General features: G+C 46.1%; 1 protein-coding gene across 1 annotated transcript in view; it reads right to left on the bottom strand.

Annotated features, from left to right (window-relative positions):
• The window catches only part of SQOR (sulfide quinone oxidoreductase), a 50,645-nt gene extending 36,192 nt beyond the window's left edge, over nt 1-14,453 (bottom strand). Inside the window, exon 1 of the mRNA XM_034994549.1 lies at nt 14,371-14,453. The gene's annotated coding sequence lies outside the window, so the exon portion shown is untranslated. The remainder of the gene's footprint in view (nt 1-14,370) is intronic.
• Between the last annotated feature and the right edge of the window lie 587 nt (nt 14,454-15,040).

The following is a 15,040-nucleotide window of genomic DNA, read 5'->3' as shown; positions in this document are numbered from 1 at the left end:
TTTTGTGGTCATCAAAGCCTAAACACAATTTAGGGACCGAAACTACAAATACAAAATTAGATATGATAGGGGCGCCTGGGTGGCTCAGTCGTTAAGCGTCTGCCTTCGACTCAGGTCATGATCCCAGGGTCCTGGGATTGAGCCCCGCATTGGGCTCCTTGCTCCGCGGGAAGCCTGCTTCTCCCTCTCCCACTCCCCCTGCTTGTGTTCCCTCTCTCGCTGTGTCTCTCTCTGTCAAATAAATAAATAAAATCTTTAAAAAAAAAATTTAGATATGATAGTTAATATGAACTTTGAATGAGAAAAGAAATCACAATAACTGAATTCTTGGTGATTCACGACTCTTCTGGTATCTCCTTTAGGCAATTTATCAGAAATACAAGCATAGACATACTTCCTGGTTGCAACCTGGCTGCCCCTCCCCTCCTGGAACCCCCTGCACCCAAGAGGACCTCAACAAGAGACTGGTCCTGAAGCTTAAACTTCATGTGCTTCTGGAGAAATCCACCTCTAGTGTCCACAGCACTCCTTTAGGGCACTCTGCCCACAACCCCCTCTGGGACTCACATGTCTACCAGTCCTGAGTTTTGCCAATCCCCCTCCCACTCCTCCCCGACATAATATGGCTTCTTTGGACGATTGGAAGCCAGATCCTGTGAAACTGGGTCCTCACTGTCCTACGGCAGATTTCTATGTGCCAGGCCCCGTGCCGGGCACTGGAGGTGGACGCGTTATCTTCATTTTACAACCGAAAAAAGTAAGGCTGCAGGAAACTGGTTATATTCTCAAGGGCACACTGCCAATAAAAAAAAAGAAAGAAAGAAAGAAAGAAGAAAGAAAGAAAGAAAGAAAGAAAGAAAGAAAGAAAGAAAGAAAGAAAAAATAATAAATAAAATACAATAAAAACAGGATTCAACCAGAGGAGATGGAGAAGAGTGAAGGAGAAAAGGAAAGCGAACATCATCACTTTCCCTGGTACATGGAGAATACTCCTGGAAATTGGCTCACACAATTATGGAGGCTGACAAGTCCGGAGATCTGCAGTCAGCAAGCTGGAGACCTAGGATAGCCAATGGTGTGCGGTTTTCATCCAATGGTCAGCAGGCTTGAGACCCAGGAAGAGCTCATGTTGCAGTTCAAGTGTGTAAGCAGGAGAAAACTACTGTCCCAGCTCAAGGCAGTCAGGAAGGAAGGATTCTCTCTTACCAGGAGGGTCAGCTTTTTTGTTCTCTTCAGACCCTCAACTGATTGGATGAGGCTACCCACATTGGAAGGGCAATCTGCCTTACTGATTCCTCCAGAGACACCTTCGTAGACCCACCCAGAATACTGTTTGACCAAATGTCTGGGCACCCTGTGGCCCAGTCATGTGGACACATAAAATTAACTATCATACCCTCTGACATAACCTATAAAACGGCAAGTCCAAATCTGGAAAAATCTCAGGAAGGAAATTGTTACTATGACTGGACTAGTATCATTCTGAGATCTCAAGAAAATGCCAAACACTGTCTCATAAATATTATGGTTCCTTAATATGATCTCATCTTAATCTGAAATACATGCAAATAAAGGGATGCAGTCATATTCATGGGACTTATTAATGGCACTGGATTAGACACTTTATAAAGCCTTCCTGGAGATGATTTGAATCCTACTATATTAATAATGTTTTTAATTGCATTTTATGATTGTTTGATATTTGGGAGCCTTGCTAATCCTAGTGAGACTGCCCCTCCAGTGCTAGCTAACCCCTAGAGAGAGTAAATAACTTGTCTGGAAGCACACCTCTGTTATGTCAACCAAACCATCCCGAGCCCATATTTTGAACCACTTCCTCCATCTGGCTTTCACACTCCAGAAGGCAATACTCTGATGCCCTAATTATCCCAGGGCCAGACATCAGACAACTGGGGTAGCCCCTATGCCCCAAAGCCCACTAAAATTTGCTCAAATTAGCCAACCCCAAACCTGGTCAGCCCTTTCCCCCTGCCTCACAATAACTACAATATAGGCTCCGCCCATGTCTTCCCCTCAAGTTTCCTGCCAGGTGCTTCCCCATGTGGCCCAACGTGGTGTATCGTGCTCCTGTCCCTGAGGAGCTCTGAGTAAAAACTTCCTAGTAGTCATCTCCCAACAAGTTGGAAGATTTTATATGTTTAACCAATATTTTTCTCTGCTCCTCTCCTTACAGATCCACTCAACTGTCAGGTGGCAGGCATTTAAAAAGCAATCTAATTACATATGACTGTGGAATGTTATAATTATGTGGGTGGTTGGGCCAAAGCTTTACAACTAAATAACATAGATACAGTGTGATTTTTTTAATGCAATCATTATTCTAGAAGACTAGAGCGCTGGACCTTCCTTTCCTTTGTCATACTCTTATTACCTGCTCTACCTAAATGAGCTTACCTTCTCCACCAAGGAAAATTTTTTCACCTCCTTTTTATCCATTTAACCTTGGTAAATGGGAAGTGTCATCAGCCAGAGGTGCTCAGAAAGGTGTTTAAGGAATGAGTTTTCTATAGGATATAAATACATGTGCATATTCATACCTATGCTAAACTTGTCTCAATCATACAGTGGCTAAATTTGCAGAACCCAAAATCAGGAAACATAATCTAAGCTACTCTTTTTATTTATACATTTATTTCCTGCACAAAAGATCTGCAAATTAAATTATATTTAGCTATGCTCAATGTGTATCTTTATGGAAAGAATAGAGTTACATGAAATCCACATGCTGCTAAGACTATTTCTACCAGTATTCACTGAGTCTCTGCTACACACAAGGACCTGTGCTGATGGACAGAAATTTCCCCATCCCATTCCTGCGCCCATTCCCAGTCTATTAGCTTTAGGTGCTAAGGGAAGAAGAACAAATTTGCCAACAAATGCTAATGTAGGCCAAGAATAAGGCAAGTCAAATTTCAGGGGAAAGTCTTTTTTAAATATTATAAGGTCTAATTTGAATATTGGAATGTTTAAAATAAGCCATAAAAAAGCTAGAAATTTTAAGTAGACATTTACATCATCGGTGAGTAAGATTTAAAAAAAAAAAACAACTTTCTTAGCATAACACCTTAGCATAACAAAAATCAGGTCAATGGTTTGAATACTTAAACATTTTTTGAGACTTTTTTTTAAAGATTTTTTATTTATTTGAAATAGAGAGCAGGAGCAAAGAGGAGGAGAGGAGTAGAGGGAAGGGGAGGAGAGGCATACAGGGGAGGAGAAGGGAGGGGTAGAGGGAAGGGGAGGAGCAAAGTGAGAGAGAGAAGCCGACTCCCACTGAGCAGGCAGTCTGACACAGGGCTCAATCCCAGGACCCCCAGGACCTGAGCTGAAGGCATATGCTTAACCCAGGTGCCCCTTCTTTGAAACTTTTGTTCGAGTCTTCATTTCCCCCCCTCCCCCTCCATCCACTCCACACCCATCTCTGCCCACCTCAGGCCCTGAGCTGCTGACATCACCTGGACTCCCTTGCCCTCTGTCTTCTGGTTGGTTTAGTTGGGTCTAAGTGTTAGCAAAGAGAGCACAAAGAGTAGTTGGTGTATATCCTCCCGATTTTCTGTCTACTTTGGGCCATGCCAGAGTTGGACAATGGATGGAAGCTGAAAGAACATTGAAGAACATAATAGAAAAGTCTAGATTGTCTTGAACACACTATAAAAGTATGACAACTATCAACAACCATGTTGGGGAAGGTTCAGGAGGAAGTGAGGAGTACAGTGGGGAAAAAAATAAATCACCTTAGAGAACACCTAAATCATCATGAACAGACAATCAGCAGATGTACAAACATTAAAGGCTCTGCTGGTAAGGGTTTAAAATGAAATGAGAAACATGTTATTGAACACTGGAGAAAAGGGATCCTTGTGAAAGAGGAGCAGAAGCTTAAGATAATTGTGTCCTATAGTTAGGTGGAAAGTAGAATTATGAAGAAAAGTAGAAATTGAACCTTTAGCTGAGGATATGTCCAAGCAAAGTGTTGAAGGTGCAGCCAGATTTCTTCTTGCTGCTTTTAGGGAAATGTGAAAGAAAAGAGATAAACTGAGGGAAGAGGTGTTCAACCAAAATGAACTAGGACTACCAAGTGGCAAATACTCGCTACATTTCATGACAAGCAAGGATGGCCCAGAGGCTGGAGCCGAGAGCATAGAGGATTACTCCCAGACCTTGAAACCTAATGGAATTTGTCCAACTGGATTTTAAAATTTCTTGGGACCAGTGACTCCTTTCTTTCCTTCCATTTTTTTCCCTTTTTCAATCAGAACCTATGTAACTCTCATCCTATGCATATGCTACCAGTGTATTTTGGGAGCAGATAACTTGTTTCTTTATTTTCACAGGCTCACAGATCAACAGGAACTGTGCCCTAGGATGCATCATACCTACAGCCCCACTCAGACATAATTTAGATTAATCAGAAGATGAAATGGAGACTTTGGAGCTAATGAGACTCAAATTTGATTTTGTACCTTAGTTAATACTCTGATAGGGGACCGCTTTGGGGACCTTGGAGTGAATATATTTTGTATATGGGATAAGCATGAATCTTTGGGAGCCAGAGTATGAATGGTGTGGCAGGTAAAATAATCCTCCCTCCTGAAGATGTCCTAACCCCGGGAACCTACGAATATGTTACATTGCGAGCTAAGGGGACTTTGCTGATGTGATTAAGTTAAGGACCTTGAGATGGGAAAAGTAGCCTGCATGATGTGATTAAGTTAAGGACCTTGAGATGGGAAAAGTAGCCTACATGATGAATATGTTACATTGCAAGCTAAGGGGACTTTGCTGATGTGATTAAGTTAAGGACCTTGAGATGGGAAAAATAGCCAGTATGAGGCCCACGTACAGATGGGATGGATCCTCAAAAGCAAAGAACCTTTCCCAGCTGTGGCCAGAGGGAAGGCGTGACTCTGGAAGAAAGTCAGAGAGATTCAAAGCTGCTGGCTATGAAGATGGAGGAAGGGGTTTGTGAACCAAAGATGTGGGCAACATCTAGAAGCTGGACAAGAGAAAGGAAAAACAAAACCAAAAAACCCACCAGATTCTCCCTTGGAGGTTCCGAAAAGAATGTGGCTCTGCTAGTGCTTTGATTTTCTAGTGAGACCCATGCTGGACTTCTGAACTACCGTACTGTAGGAACAGAAATCTGTATTGTTTAGGTCACCAAGTCCACGGTAATCTGTTAGGGCAGCAGTCGGAAACTGGTGAATGTCTTACTCAAGCTTCACAACAACGCCATGAGGTAGGTATTGTTATTCCCATTTACCGCTGCTGAAACTGAGGTTCAGAGAAGTTAAATGACATTCTAGTTAAATCTAAGAGCTTGAATATAAACCCGTATTTTTGAAAGTCGACCCTAACACTCCTTCCACTAACCCAGAGATGGTGGAGGTGTAGAAAATAAAGGTAGCCCATTTTTTGGCACAGAGGTGGCCAGAGAGTTCGGTGCTACACTCTTGGTAGACCTCAGAGGATTTCTGCCTGATACTACCCACTATCTTGACCATCCCAGGGGATGACAGGAACAGTCCAGTGGGGATAGACATGATCAGAGTCTAGAACCAGAGTCCAAAACCACCAAGACGTTTCAATCTCTCTGGGAAAAGAGATGCATCAAAATGCCAACAAATAACTGAGTGACCACAAGAAAGTTCCAAGAAGGGCAAGGAAGGTAACACAACTTCTAGAATCATCTTGACCTGGAGGGACTAGAGTAGCTGCAGCCTGGACTGGATGTTGGGCCATGGCTGAATATTTCAGGACGGTATAGTCATGGGGGGACAAGGGAACACCATGTACTCCATTCCCCTGGAAAGTAAGTTCTGTCCATACAAGGACCCCATGTGACATGCTAACTGTGTTAGTCTCAGCATCTAGTGAAATGAGGGAGCTCGGTAATTGTCTTAGTCCGTCCAGCCTACTCTAAAATACCACAGACACTGTAGCCTATAAATAGAAATTTATTTCTCAAAATTCTGACAGCTGGGAAGTCCAGGATCAAGGCACCAGCATGGTCAGGTAAGGGCCTTTTCCTGTGTCCTTACCTGTTAGAATTGGCTCTGGATCTCTCTGGACCCTCTTTTGTAAGGCAATAATCCCATTCATGAAGGTTCATGATTTCATCACCTCCCAAAGACCCCACCAACTAATACAATACCATCGCCTTTGGGGGGTAGGAGTTCCACAGATGAATTTTGGAGGGAGCACAAACATTCAGACCACAGCAGTTACATTTGCTTTAAAACATGAATTAAAAGATGAACAGATTTATGGGACTTAAATCATTCCAAAAAAGTTCTAGGATGTGCCCCTTCTCAAGCTAGTAAGAGAATGATGTGCACACTTCTAACTTCACCCATTAGGGACAGAGTAAAGTGCAATGTAATCAATATGAGCCAAACACCTTAGGTGTTTTGATGAGAGAAAGAGTAATCAATGAAAGCTCGGTGAAACAGAATCTGATCAGGAGGAGACTGGCAGCAGTTGACAAGTGGAGATGCTATGGATGCACCAAGAGGAGGAAAGAGCATAAGTAAATGAATCAAAGAGCGCATCTGACTCCAGCCTTCTCTGCCCTGCTCTGAGGCCCACGAGCAGACCTGGGAGGTTGGCATCAACTTGCCTGCTCAACTGAAAGCCTTAAGTCCTAGAGAGTGGCCCTCAGCTACAGCTCTTTCTTCAGGGTTCTTTTTTTTTTTTTTTTTAAGATTTTATTTATTTGAGGGGCACCTGGGTGGCTCAGATGGTTAAGCGTCTGCCTTCAGCTCGGGTCATGATCCCAGGATCCTGGGACCGAGTCCCGCATTGGGCTCCCTGCTCCGCGGGAGGCCTGCTTTCTCCCTCTGCCTCTCTCTCCCCCTGCTTATGCTCTCTCTCTCTCAAATAAATAAACATAATCTTCAAAAAAATTTTTTAGTTATTTGAGAGAGAGACAGGGAGAGAGAGAGCATGATCAGGGGGCAGAGGGAGAAGTAGACTCCTCGCTGAGCAGGGAGCCCGATGCCGGGCTCCATCCCAGGACCCTGAGATCATAGCCTGAGCCAAAGGCAGACGCTTAACTGACTGAGCCACCCAGGTGCTCCTCTCAGGGTAATCACGCCCTCTGTTTGCTTTTTCAGGCCTTGACTCAATATAATTGCTTCACCACTTTGTTGGTTTCTCTTAACCTTGCCCACACCTTTGTAAATAGTTATTGTATTAAACCCTTCTTAATAACATGTTTGAATGTGCCGACTGTTTCCCAGAGATCCTGGCTGATAAGGTGGAGAGGCCCAGAAAGTGTTTGGGCAATGGAAGGCCAACCAGATTTGGCTGTTATTCAGAGGAGTAGAAGGGTGGAAAGAAATATTACAGCCCAATTCTGAAGGGAACTGAGGCTTTCTACTGAAAATCAGCTTTGAGAAGTGACAGAACAGAGGGAATAGTTTTGAGAAAATGAATCTGGTATCAGGGAGCAATTTTTTTTTTAAGATTGATTTTATTTATTTATTTAAGAAAGAGAGAGAGTGCAAGCAGGGGGGAGCAGAGGGAGAGGGACAAGCTGACTCCATGCTGAGCACAAAGCCTGACACAGGGCTCAATCCCACAACCTTGAGATCATGACCTGAGCCAAAATCGAGAGCTGGATGCTCAACTAATGAACCACCCAGGCACCCTCAGGGAGCAACTTAAATAGGAGAGTCAAACCAGTTCTGGAAATCAGTTTGGAGACCAGCGCAGTGGTCTAGGTGTGAGTGATAAGAGCCTGATCAGATGCTGGCATTAGAAATGCAAATAAAGGGGCACCTGGGTGGCTCAGTCGTTAAGCATCTGCCTTCTGCTCAGGTCATGACCCCAGGGTCCTGGGATCGAGCCCTGCATCAGGCTCCCTGCTCAGCGGGAAGCCTGCTTCTCCCTCTCCCGCTCCTCCTGCTTGTGTTCCCTCTCTCGCTGTCTCTCTCTCTGTCAAATAAATAAATAAATTCTTAAAAAAAATTTAAAAAATAAAAAATAAAAAAATAAATACAAATAAAGATTCAGATAAGAATGAGGTAGAGGAAAGAGAATGATTGAATAAGAGGTGGGAAGGGCTCCCTGGGAGAAAAGTCAAAGTTGACATGGAAGTAGCTGAAGAGAGAGGAAGTCTATGAAACAGGAAAGAGGGCAACAGGGCAGGCAAGGTAAGGGCCTGTGTGGGTTAGTTTTGGGGAGTTAGGTTTGAGGTTTGGGAAGGAGAATCACCTAGAATGAATATCACATAACTGTGGACAAGGAGGAGGGCAGCCTACGGCAGATAGGTGTCCACTGGGAAGAGAGAAATGATTGGAGAAGAATATGTAACTGAAGCTTAGGCTGGGAGCTTAACCCCAGTCGACTGCAATCCTATCTAAAGATCCCAGGTCACAGAGCAGCAATCTGCAGGCCAAATGCAGACCAAGGCTGTGTTTTGGCTCACAGTGTTTTCTTAATTTTTCATAAGCATTAAAAATTTCATAACATTTTTCAAATGTAATTAACATTTCATAACATTAAAAATTTTGGAAATCTAACCCCCGAAAAATTCCAGATTCTTGGCCTGATAACACCAGGCCCACATTCTCACATGCCAACCCTCAGCTGGAGCTGAGCCGTCATGGGTTCCAGTTCACCCCAGCCCCACCCAGTCTATGTTGCTCAATTGTGTCACCTGCCCGGCCCTAGCGTGCATTTGAACTCATGGTCCCTGCTAATGGCAGTGAGAGTCCTTGGAAGTTCTCGATGCCTTAGATCCCCTGCGGAAAGCACAGAGGATGAATTGGAGCAATTCAGTTGAGTTCAGCATTTCCAACTGTTTGCTCTGTGCCAAGCATCATGCTAGATGCTGTGGGGGCCGCCATGAAAAAGAATGGTCTGTCTGTTTTCCCAGGAAGACCAGGAATACAAGGCCCACTGAGGGGCTGTTTCAGAAACTCAGGCACCAGGGAGGGCCTGGAATAGACAACGTGAACAGAGATGAAGGCATGAATACGAAACACATGCTGAACGGAATTTGTGTGACACGTGAGCTATAGGGGACCAAGAAGGAGAACGTGAACGATGACCTTGCTCAGGTGGATATAATGAAGAGAGGCTGTAAGTTAACAGTGTTGGAATACTCAGAGTACAATCCAGGTCCAAAGCAGAGTGGGAGAGAAGGAAACCACACCCCCTACAAGTCCGGGGAGTGGTGTTCTGAGAAGACAAATGTCGGCTCCACCCTTCCTCTTGAGTAATGACAGCGCTGTCACCACCTGGGTATTCAGGAACTGGATTACTATATTGTTAGCAAATAAACAAAATTGAGCAATCTTCATTTAGGCCTGCAGGGCCATGGTGGAACTCTACAGAGCTGTTATAAAAGTAAATATTTTAACATTAAGTATTATGCTGTGGAGCAAATGCCCTGGTAGTGGACCGAGAGAAAATCATCCAGGAAACAAATATCATGTACTGCTCCCTGATGATTCAGGGGTTAGAGCCACAGTGGGGTTCATTAGTTCCCGAACTCTTTAGGAACAAAGCATAAGAAATGTCTTTGAAGAGTTACTGATAAAGAGTTATCAGTGAGGACTTGGCAACGAAACAGCTGTTCCCTTTGCTGCTAAGAAATTTCCTACCAGTTTCCCCAGCCTACACTCATTTTACAATCAAGAAAGCCTTATAATGAGGGATGGACGGACAATTTCACCAAGCCACGTATTTGCTAAGCAGAAAACAAAAATCCTACTTACAAAAGGAAAATGCATGCACTCTGACTTCAGAAAAGGAAGAAATAAGTCAGTCAATTGGATTATTTCAACTGAAAGTTTGAGGTTTTGATTCAGTTATATGGGTGGGGGGGATGCCTTGCTTTTCTGCTTGCATTAGCCGATGGGAGTGTGGCCACTCAGGTTCTGGAGTATGAATAATCACAATTTAACTCTCCTTCAAGTCCATCGTTCACGGTTGGCCTCTAGTCAAGTATTCTGCAATCTTCTTTCAACGTCTGCATGTGCCTATGTGTGCCCATCCCAGACTATAGAACAGGACACACTGGAGAAGGAGGCCTGATACGGGATTAATTTGCTCCCAGTCACGCAGGAGGGATCAGCTTAGGCTGAATCTGTTAAATGATCACAATGAAATTACTCATCAGGCTCAGGAGTGCTGGGCTTCCTGCTCAGTCTCCCCTACAAGGCTCCGAAGGGTAGAATTTCATTATAAACAAGGACTGGCCAATTAATCACACATATTATTCCCTGGAATCCAGTATGTGAGGTCTTAACACATGAGAAAAGACTCTTTAATTACAGGTTATATATCTGTTGTTTGAACATGATTGAAGAGACGCCAAACGCAATCCTTTAATGGTCAGAATAGAATGAGGGGTAGGTTAGGTACCAGGCATGCCAGGTCGCCTAAGCTCTGTCTGTCCTATGTCTAACCCCCAAATGATGCAGTTCCCCATCCTGGTGAAGCTTTGTCTGAGGGTGTGTCAGGGGCCAGGGAGTCAGAAGACTAGGTCCACATTCCAGGCAGTGCCAGGCAGGGCTCGTCCTTAACCATTCTGGGCCATGCTTTCTTCAGCAATGGATAAAGGGGGGGCGCCTGGGTGGCTCAGTCGTTAAGCGTCTGCCTTCAACTCAGGTCATGGTCCCAGGGTCCTGGGATCGAGCCCCGCCATTGGGCTCCCTGCTCAGCAGGAAGCCTGCTTCTCCATCTCCCCACTCCCCCTGCTTGTGTTCCCTCTCTCGCTGTGTCTCTCTCTGTCAAATAAATAAATAAAATCTTAAAAAAAAAAAAAAGCAATGGATAAAGGATTGGATTGCGAGTCTTCAAAGGTCCCTTCCTTTTCAAAAACACTGTGATCTTCAAAATGAGGGGGAAAGGGAAATGGAGGTTCACAAGCAGGTATTCAAATGGAAATACTTGTTCTCCTAACTCCTTAGATTGATCCAAGCTATGAATTATTGCAGCACAGAATGACAAAGGTATAACCAAGCCTGCCCCTGGTGTTTCTTCCTCGTATAAGAACATCAGTCATGGGGAGCCTGGGTGGCTCAGATGGTTAAGCGCCTGCCTTCGGCTCAGGTCACGATCCCAGGGTCCTGGGATCAAGTCCCGCATCGGGCTCCCTGCTAGGCGGGGAGCCTGCTTCTCCCTCTGCCGCTGCTTCTATCTCTCTCTCTGACTCTCATGAATAAATAAATAAAACAAACAAACAAAAATTAAAAAAAAAAAAAAGAACATCAGTCATATTGGATTAGGCCCCACCCTATGATCTCATTTAATCTTAATTACCTTTTCAAGGGCCCTATTTCCAAATACAGTCACATTCCAAGGCACGGGGGTTAGGGCTTCAACATACGAATTTTGAGGGGACACAATTCAGTCCATAACATCAAAGTTAGCCCCAGTGTGTTCTAGATTTCCTACTCCTTTCAAAGTTCTCTCCCCATCCTCCCGCCCCCAATTTAGCACTTTTACAAAGTAAACCTCAGGGCTGGCTGGCTGGACCTACTTTTCTTCTTCCTGTTACCATCCAAATTTGTTGGATTACATAGACTTTTAAGGCTGGGAGTTAAGAAGCAACTAGTTAGGGGGCGCCTGGGTGGCTCAGTGAGTTGGCTCAGGTCATGATCTTGGGATCCTGGGATAGAGCCCCACATCGGGCTCCCCACTGCATGGGGAATCTGCTTGTCCCTCTCCCTCTACCCCTCCCCTGCTCATGGGCTCTCTCTCTTAAGTAGATAAATAAAATCTTAAAAAAAAAAAAAAAGCAACTAGTTGGCTTCAGGCCTAGTCTGTGCAACTTCCCCCCACTGCTGCTATTTACCAAGACTTCAGGGTCAGAGAGGAGTTATGTAGTGGGTTATGGGGCAGGAAAAGGTAAGAAGAAAAGAGAAAAAGAAATGTGCATCTACGCCTAGAAATGCCCCATCATGGTTCTGTCTCCATTCCCTATTAGACATTTCCTGTGTTACAACATATTGGATTAACAAGCCTAGACACAGGAAAGATGAAAGAGAAACCGTTCTGCAGAGGAATCCTGGTTTCCCAACAACATTCAGTATCATTTTCTCTGGCAGAACACCAGCCACACAGACCCACTCACACAACCTATCAGCCCTGACTGACATCTCAAGCACGCCAGCCCCATATGTATTTATATATTTGTTTAGCCCCTAAAAAAAAAAAAAAAAGGAAGCCCAAATTTTAAATAGTTATATCTCAAACCACCAGCTGTCTTCTTAATGAATTTTGGTTTTTTAGATGTAATTATAAGCAACCCTCTCCAACCTGCTTATGCATTCAATAAATATTTATTGAATACCTTCCATATACCAGGACTGAGGATACCAACGGTGATGGCCATAAGCTTGTAGTCCAGTGAGGGAGACACACAGGTTCTAATAAATGGTATTTATTTCACATCTCTGTGCCAGGTGTGGTGCTAGGTACTTAAACAGATGGGAAGACACAATTATCTCCACAGTGCAGTGAAAAAGCTAAGGCGGAAAGAAGTTCAAAAGCCAAGGTCATGCTGCTAGTCCATGGAAGTGTCAAGACCACAGCCATGTCACCTGACCTTTGGGAGTGCCCTTTGCACTCTGCAGGGATCTTAACCTGAGGCCTGTGAACTTCAGTGGAAAAAAAAAAATCATCTTTATTTGCACTAATCTCTAACTGAAATTTAACATTTTCTTCAATTACACATGCAGGCAAAAACCACAGCAGTATTAGCAGTACCTATAATTGCCACCAATAGAAATCGCAGGTGCTGGGCGCCTGGGTGGCTCAGTTGGTTAAGCGACTGCCTTCGGCTCAGGTCATGATCCTGGAGTCCCTGGATCGAGTCGCGCATCGGGCTCCCTGCTCGGCCGGGAGCCTGCTTCTCCCTCTGACCCTCCCCCCTCTCATGTGCTCTCTGTCTCCCTCATTCTCTCTGTCTCAAATAAATAAATAAAATCTTTTAAAAAAAAAAAAAAAGAAAGAAATCGCAGGTGCTGGGGGCCCCTGGCTGGCTCAGTCAGTTAAGCATCTGCCTTTGGCTCAGGTCATGAGCCTGGGCCTCAAGCCCTGCCTGGGGCTCCCCGCTCAGTGGGAAGTCTGCTTCTCCCTCTGCCCCTCCACCCTGCTTGTGCTCTCGTGCATGCTCTTTCGCTCTCTCTCAAATAAATAAATAAATAAAAATCTTAAAAAAATCACAGGTGTTGCCTATACCTTGAAATACTGTTTATGCTCATTACTACTTCAAAATTATGGTAGCTATTAGATCTGCTGCTAGATCTTTAATGCGTTAGGTTTTCTTTAAAGCACATATAAATTCTTTTGATATTTTGATAAGTGCTTTAGCAATAGTTTCCTTTATAATACTCTGCCTTTTATTTTATAGCTTTAAAAGTATTGTTCTGGGGCGCCTGGGTGGCTCAGTTGGTTAAGCGACTGCCTTCGGCTCAGGTCATGATCCTGGAGTCCCGGGATCCAGTCCCGCATCGGGCTCCCTGCTCAGCAGGGGGTCTGCTTCTCCCTCTGCCCTCTTCCCTCTCGTGCTCTCTGTCTCTCATTCTCTCGCTCTCAAATAAATAAATAAAATCTTAAAAAAAAAAAAAAGTATTGTTCTGAGAAGGCATCTTTAGTCTCCCCAGAACTGCCTGCCTAAGGGGTACATGGCACAGAAACATTATAGCAATGAGAAGCCCAGGCAGATGCAGAGGCTCTTCTCACTATGTGTTTGAGCAAGAAGCTAGGTCGGAATTTTCATAATTAAGAGAGATGAAGAGCAAATGATAAGAGCCCCAATTCCACCAGACAACTCTCTCTCCTTTCCACCAATTCCGTTCAGCGCGTGACCTAAATGCTCTCCTCTGCTAGTTCCAGCTGAAGCTGATTCCTTTAATGTCCCCCTCTGCGTGTCCCCCTCTGTCCAACGCGCGGCGTCAGTGGATAAATGGGTCCCCGCTGCGGGCAGATGGGCTGATGCCAACCTCCGATCCCTGAGACTGAGCACTTACTCGCGTCCCGGGACGGCGCTAAGTGACATATTCAACAAGTGGAAGGCGTCAGAAATTCCCACACCCCAAGACCACGGATCCTTCGGTTTTCAACCGGCCCTCGCAGGTTGGCCTCTCCGCGCCCCCGAAACCCGACCCTCCGGGAAGGAAGCCCGAGTCCCCAGAGCCAAGTTCCAGACAAGGGCAGCAAGAGCGGCGGGAGTCGCGGGTGGGGAAGGAGCGTGAAGCGCCACGGGACGCGCACAGTCCCAGCTGCGTGGGCAGAGCTGGGCCAGAAACCAGCCCCTGGGGCGGTCTCCGTCCCCGCCCGGTCCCCCTCCCCTGGCCGAGGGCCCGAGATCGGCCGCCGGAGGCCTCTTACCCAGGGGCGAGCGGAGCTTCCGGCCACAGCGTTCGCGCAGCAAAAGCCGCGGCTCCCTGCCGGGCTCACTGCCTCGGCTGGGGCCCCGCCCGCCCGGCCCCCGGGCGGATGCTAGAGGCGGGGAGAGCTGCCCGCCACCCCCCAAGAGAGGTCCGGAAAGGTCCTGCCGCTGCCCGCCCGGCGCCCCCGCCGGACACCGAGGCCAAGTGCAGACGGCACCGGAGGACGGAGCCAGGGACGCGGGCCCAGCCGGCCCCGGGCGCTGCTCGCGGGGCGCGCCGGCCGCTCCTCCGAGCGCACTCGCAAGGGCACGGGGGCCACCTGTTAGCCCCGCCTCCCCTCCCCCCCGCGCCCTCCGGCCCCACCCCTTCTCCCGGCCGGCGCTACTGGGAGGGGCGAAGTGGAGGCCGGGCTCTGGGTGAAGGCCCGGCACTTTGGGTTGGGTCCTCCCGGGCGTGCTTCCGCCTGGCTCGCAGCACCGCCCAGGAAAAGAGCTACTCCTGCGCACACTTAACAGAGAAGGCCACCGTGGCCCAGAGCAGCCCAACGACTCCCTTTGGTAAACGCTGGGGCGGCCCTCTCTCTCTTTTTTTTTTAATACAAATTTTTTTTTTTTTAAGATTTTATTTATGTGACAGAGAGAGACACAGCGAGAGAGGGAACACAAGCA

This window comes from Mirounga leonina, unplaced genomic scaffold (assembly GCF_011800145.1).
Source record: "Mirounga leonina isolate KUSES-001 unplaced genomic scaffold, KU_Mleo_1.0 Mir_91, whole genome shotgun sequence".
NCBI classification, from domain to species: domain Eukaryota; kingdom Metazoa; phylum Chordata; class Mammalia; order Carnivora; family Phocidae; genus Mirounga; species Mirounga leonina.
This window is presented reverse-complemented; position numbering and strand designations above follow the sequence as displayed.